The 6,000-nt window shown below is 39.2% G+C and overlaps 1 protein-coding gene across 4 annotated transcripts in view; it reads left to right on the top strand.

Moving 5' to 3' along the window:
* The first annotated feature begins 2,778 nt into the window (after positions 1-2,778).
* Positions 2,779-6,000, top strand: part of LOC120415003 (ras GTPase-activating protein raskol) — a 38,130-nt gene continuing 34,908 nt past the window's right edge. Inside the window, exon 1 of one of the 4 annotated variants that reach the window (XM_039576362.2) lies at positions 2,779-2,909. The gene's annotated coding sequence lies outside the window, so the exon portion shown is untranslated. Of the gene's footprint in view, positions 3,044-6,000 lie in introns of all 4 variants that reach the window. The other 3 variants (XM_039576363.2, XM_039576360.2, XM_039576361.2) reach the window with 3 other exon arrangements.

The raw sequence follows: 6,000 nt of genomic DNA, 5'->3' as shown, positions 1-6,000 counted from the left end.
AATAATTTCATGAACTATAAGCCTACGTTATTTACTTTTTGGCCAATCGCAGTTTTTCTCATAGTTTTTCGATTTTTCATTTTACAACGTTAGTTTTTGCCCTGTAGGCCTCCATAGCGGCACTTTTTGGTCTCAATTTTGTCATATTCGGAATCCTTGGAAAATTTCACGTTATTTTGAAGTATTGGAGTGGTAAATTTGATTTAAAAAATAATTAAATAAAACATTTTTGAAAAAAGAAATTGATTTTATTTACATTGTGATCAATGCGTCAAATGCTGTATCAAGTAGGCGAAAACCTGTTTCACCCCTAATCCAACAAATTGCTTAAAAAATATTTTAATTCATTCTCAATGGAAATTTTTCCAATCAAATTTACAACTCCAATACTTCTAACTCCGAGTATTCCGAATATGACTAAATTGAGACCAAAAAGTGCCGCTTTGGCGGCCTACAGGGCAAAAACTAACGTTGTAAAATGTTTGTTATAGAAAAATCGAAAAACTATGAGAAAAACTGCAATTGGCCAAAAAGTTATTACCGTAGGCTTATAGTCCATGAAATTACCTATCTTTTGACCCATAGGAGTATGGGTGTTGGAGGCTGTTGCAAAAAGATATTGAGGTTTTAAAAAATCAATTTTTATCAGTAATTTGCAAAAGCTATGAGAAAAAGTCAAACCGATCCTGGATGTCTATGGCCCATTTTGAAGTGCTTCGAAAGACCTTTCAAATGCATCTACGAAAGTTGGAATTGATGAAGTTTTACGGAAATGCGAGCAATTTTAAGATTTTTTTGGTTTTTTGGACCTTAAACTTCGAAGCCCGTTTTACCCCACTTCCCTTTGTCGCAGAGGGCTCATATTTGGCATGAGTTCATCTCATGTATAGAAAAACAAACGCTGAAAGTTTCATCCAAATCGGAGCACCTCGATACGACCTCTAGAACAAACCGAGCAGAATTTACAAATACTGCCTCTTAAATGAAAAAAAAAAATATATATATATAAAGAAAATATGTTTTTCATGGCAAATATTTTATTCAGAACAAATCTTACTGGTTTGAGCTCATAAATTAATAGATAAGCATTGATTTCACCTTAAATATCTGCTATTCCCTTGAAATACCACTTTTATGTAATCATAGCTCAAAGTTTTTAAATGTTTGAAGCGAGTATTTGAAATATATTTGCATTTTGTGGGCACTTTTTTATATAATACGAAGTAGTTTTTTAATGAATTTTTAATGATTCGACCTTATAAATGACCTCTGTCAAAAAAAAATTTCATAGCAAAACAAGTATTTTAGTAGGTAATATTTAGACCTCTTACGCCCTTGGTGGTTTTTCCGAAAAATTTTCAGTTTATGCTCTTTTCAAATGGAATTACTGTTTATTCAGTGAGTTCAAATAAATAGACGAGTCTTCCAAAGTCTCATCAAAGATCCGAAAAATGTGTGGAAATCTAGATTTTTATAAAGCAAATTAGTCTAACTTAGATCTGGTCTTTAAAAGTTTACAAATATTTTTGTCATTCAATTACTTATCCAACGATTCATAACATGATAGGATTTTAGGCGTTTTCCAAATTTTTTGTTCATTTATTTAAATTTGATAATTTTTAGGCAATTTACTTTTAGATATGCAATCCTGATCAATTTGCAATAAGATTCATTACAATTTTGTGTATTTCATGACATATTGGCTTATTTTTTATAAAACTGTCTGTGTGATTAAAGTTCAAAAATAAATCTAGAATGGAAAATGGGTGAAAAGAGAGAACCTGTCAAAATATGTTTAACAATTTCTATTCTAACATTACATTTTTATTTTCCCAAAATAACGGCAAATTCAAAGTTAATAAAAACTTCCAAAATAATTTCAATTTTTCAAATGTTCAGAACTTAACAAAAGTTTTTTTTATAATTCCCAATGGTTTTTTTTTATAAAAAAAAATATATTAGAAAAAACGAGCAATAACAATAATGAATAAAATTTAAAAAAAAAACTCATTTCATTCAAATATTTAAAATAAGACAGTGGGCCACACAAAATCTGCCCGCTGCCCACATTTGGCCCGTGGGCCATACTTTGTCCACATTTGGTTTCCTCCTTTATTTGACGTCCTTACCAAATGGTGCCTTCAGAACAGTTGTTTGACTTGACTAGAACTATCTTTTGAAGTGATTTAGAATAAAAAAATTAAGCCGTGTTATTGCGCAATGTTTAGACATTTTTTATTAGTTTCGGATATAACAGACACAGACATACATTTCAAGCGTTTATGTGCATTAAACACAATTGTCCCTATTCAGACTAGTATTCATTTGATTTTTGTTTGATCAACTAAACTACCTTTCAAATTACAATTTGTGTTTGATTTGCAACATTCAACGAATTCGTAAAACGAGGTTTGACAAGTTGGATTAATATAGGGAGTCGCGTTTTACCGCAAAATTGTTAAACACATGCTTTTCAAAACTTTACTCTTATAAGTATATTTGCCTGCTTCATAATTTAAGAATAAATTTCGATCTTAAGATTACTGTTACAAACCTTTCCATCGACGCACCCCTTTTCCCTGATCATCGACATCCCAATCTCACACGCAAACCATGCCAAACCCACGTGTAATGGTATTGTACCCTGCACACCATATCAAAAGCAGCAGAAGCAAACAGGTCGGTCGGTCTCGGCACCGGAGAGCGGAGAATGTTGTGCCAGTCGAGCTGGAGAATGCGCTAGAGAGGCACATCGTCGTCACCGTCCGTCGTTCAGTTTTTCGGTTTTTCGAATTGCGCGTATATTTTTTTTCTTTTCTTTTTTTTATTTGTGTAAAATTACTGACGGATGTTTTAAGCTGTTTTCGTGCTTTTCGGTATTGTGCGTTTTACTCCCCCTTTCTACTACGGTACGGTACGATCATTATCAATTATCACTTTTTGGAAGTGTGTTTTTGGTTTGTTTCGGGGGGAAAACGGCGGAAAATATATCGGAGGGTTACCGGTTCTAGAGGTTTGTGTGAGTTAGCTGTGATTGAGCTCAGTGAGTAAGCAGAGAAGTGTAAAGAATTTAATTAGTGGAAGAGAATACAGCCATCTAGTACAAAAGAGGAAAAGCCATTAATGGAAGAAAATCGAACGTGTTAATGAAAAGAAGTGCCTTTAATGCTGTACAAAGAGTGTACGAGAAGCAAATACGCCAAGATAGTGAACACAGAACACAAGAATATCCGCGCGAAGCAAAGTATCAAAGGAATTCCAAGCAACAGCTCGTCGTGGATCCGGTTTTTTCGTACCAATCAACTCTATCAACTAACGAGAAGCAACAACAACAACACCAACAACTTCTCTTCTCCCGAGACTCGACGGTGGTGGTTCTGCTGCGTCGTGCGTTGATCAGCTCAGAGTGTTCTCCTTCTTTCCAAGCTGACTTAGTCGTTTGGTCTCATGTGCCAGGCCTGACCTGATCTGTCGAGGCCAGAGCTAAGGGAGAAGAGGAGGCATAAACGATCGCGTTGATGTCCTCTCTGCTGTGTAGTTCAAGAAGAATCCACAGAACATGACACAGAGTGGAAACAGAGAAGAACTGTGCTAAGCTATCTCAGTTTGGTGTCCCTTGAGTTGACGGCCGCTCCCTTTGCCGATTCCTGGAACAGATCATCGCGCAGTTCAGCGCCTAGTAGTGCTTTTTAGAGCACATTAAACGTACGCGTACTCAACTTGAAGACTCCCGGGATGTGGCATTCTCCCTCGAAAAAATAAAACACAATCAAACACGCTGAGTCGGTCAGACCTTTATGTCGTTTACGTTATTGCGCACAATTACGGCACTTGAAAGACCTTTTTCTTGGCTGGCCTCTTCTTCCACGTCTTCAACGTCGTCGTCGTCATCGCATCGACAATCACTGTTCCCCGCTGCTGTTGTTGTAGTCGTAGCCGTCGTCGTAGTAGGCTAATGGAAGAATGTGCATTCACTTGGCAAAGTGGGTAATCGACGACGGGGGTCGCCCAAGAGAGGCACATCCAAGTGTGCGCCGCTGCGCATTCAGAAGTGGCTGCTTGGATCAACGAAATTTTGCTGGATAACAAAACATAGTTCGCTATTGAGACGCGACGCGGTTCAGGAAACGGCGACGACGACGACTAGCTTCACTGTTTGTTTAGTTGTCAGCTTATCAGCGCATCTGCATCTAAATTAAACTCATTCCTCATCGCAGAATGCCGGGAGTTGGCGACGACGTCGACGTGGTGACGTCTGCTTCCCCCCGAGCGCATGTGTCAGGTCGTAGTGTGCCCGGTAATTTGCGGATTACCTACATGTTGCGGCTGTGCAATATTGTCACAAGTGTTTTTGAAGTCTTGAAAACTAAAAGATTTTCAACTTGTCACAGTAGCCTTGTTATTGTTTACATTTTGGGCTGCTAGGTTGATTTTAACTTATTCATTATCTTCAGATCTTGAGTATTTTTGGACTTCAGCTCCTCAAAAGAACCTGGATCTACAGACGCTGACTCCAAACGTGGCCTTTACACAAAGTTTTTGGAAACAAGTCAATTCTTATTTAGAATCTGGTATCTCCATCTCCAAAGATTCGATTCTGTAGCCCTAGACAAAATGTGACACATTGATCAGAGATTCCCCATTGTTGTTTTCAAGGTCAACGCCTCTCGAAACGTCAACGCAAGGGCGCTTACGTCAAAAGAGCACAACGTCAACGGCATGTGTGCGTTCAGCTTGCACGCGACACAACCTAATCGCAGTAGGCGAGGGACGCCATTGTTGCCAGCCAGCACGCATTGCTCAAAGGATCAGCCTACTGCCAGCTGAATGCTATCGCGATCTTCTCTGTGCGGATTTCGGGGAAGCTAGCGGGAGGACGGACACAGTTTGAAACAGTACCCAAACTGCGATTATTTTGCGCGCAAGTTAAGCACTCGTTTCCGTTTCGGGTTTTTTAAGAACCGGGGACGGGCCCCTTCTAATTGAGATTGAGTGTTGCCCCTCGCCGAGAGGTCGGGCACCAGCTTTTTTTTTGGTTCGTTTAATGTTTCAAAGATCTTATCGCGCCGCGCACAGCTAAACGTGATGAGTTTTGTTTGTGAAACGCAATAGCTTGTGCCCTAGTGGGACGTAATTATAAATGTGGAATAGGGGACGACTTTTACGACCCTGGAGTTTTTGTAGAACTTTTGAAGTTTTAAGATCTAGAATTTTAATTTCAAGATCAAAAAGTATTGACTCCAAAAATATTTTTGCTACTGAATGACAAAGACACTTTTCCCTTTCGTCTGGTTCACCCACATCAGTGAGAGTAAAATGATCTCAATTTAAATTGGGAGGTTGATGGTGTCATCAAGAGGATATTACTCTCGAATCACCAGTTTTTTTGCACAACAAATCAAAATTCCTTCTCGTTGAAGCCTTCAAGCACGGAAATGTACCAATAGATCCTTTCGAGGAATCCTCTTCAGTGTGAAGACCATCACTCAGGAACAAGAATCCAAACCTTAAAAAGGGAAGAAAGTTCCACAACCGGCGCTTATCTGATCAGTAGGAACGCACCCCGAAAACCAACACCAGCCTTAAAAGAACCTTGCGTAATGCAGTTGGCGCCAGCTCGTTCCATTATCACTGGGTTGCCCAAAATGTTTCCACTTGTGTGTTTTGCCAAGTTTCTTCCCAACTGCATCCCAACATGTGGTCGAAAGATTTGTTTACACTGCGGCGCGGCGTTGGATCATAAAAAGCGGACTCGTCATGGGTTTTTGGTCGGCTACCACTTTATTACTCATCCCGTTTTTTTCTGCTGGAAAAGAAGTGTGAGTCCAGTCGATGCTGGCGACTTGGTTGAATTCCCTGAAGATCATGTTGTACCAACGCCACGTGATGAATCATCTCACGTAGGTCACGATCTTCAGGTGGAATTCGTGGCGTGCATTCCACCGGGAGTGACGTCACTTTGTCATCTCCCTTGGTATAGGTTCAGTTACATCGGGAGAT

The sequence above is a fragment of the Culex pipiens genome, chromosome 2 (assembly GCF_016801865.2).
Source record: "Culex pipiens pallens isolate TS chromosome 2, TS_CPP_V2, whole genome shotgun sequence".
NCBI classification, from domain to species: domain Eukaryota; kingdom Metazoa; phylum Arthropoda; class Insecta; order Diptera; family Culicidae; genus Culex; species Culex pipiens.
The sequence above is the reverse complement of the archived record's forward strand: the minus strand, read 5'-3'. Positions and strand labels throughout refer to the sequence as shown.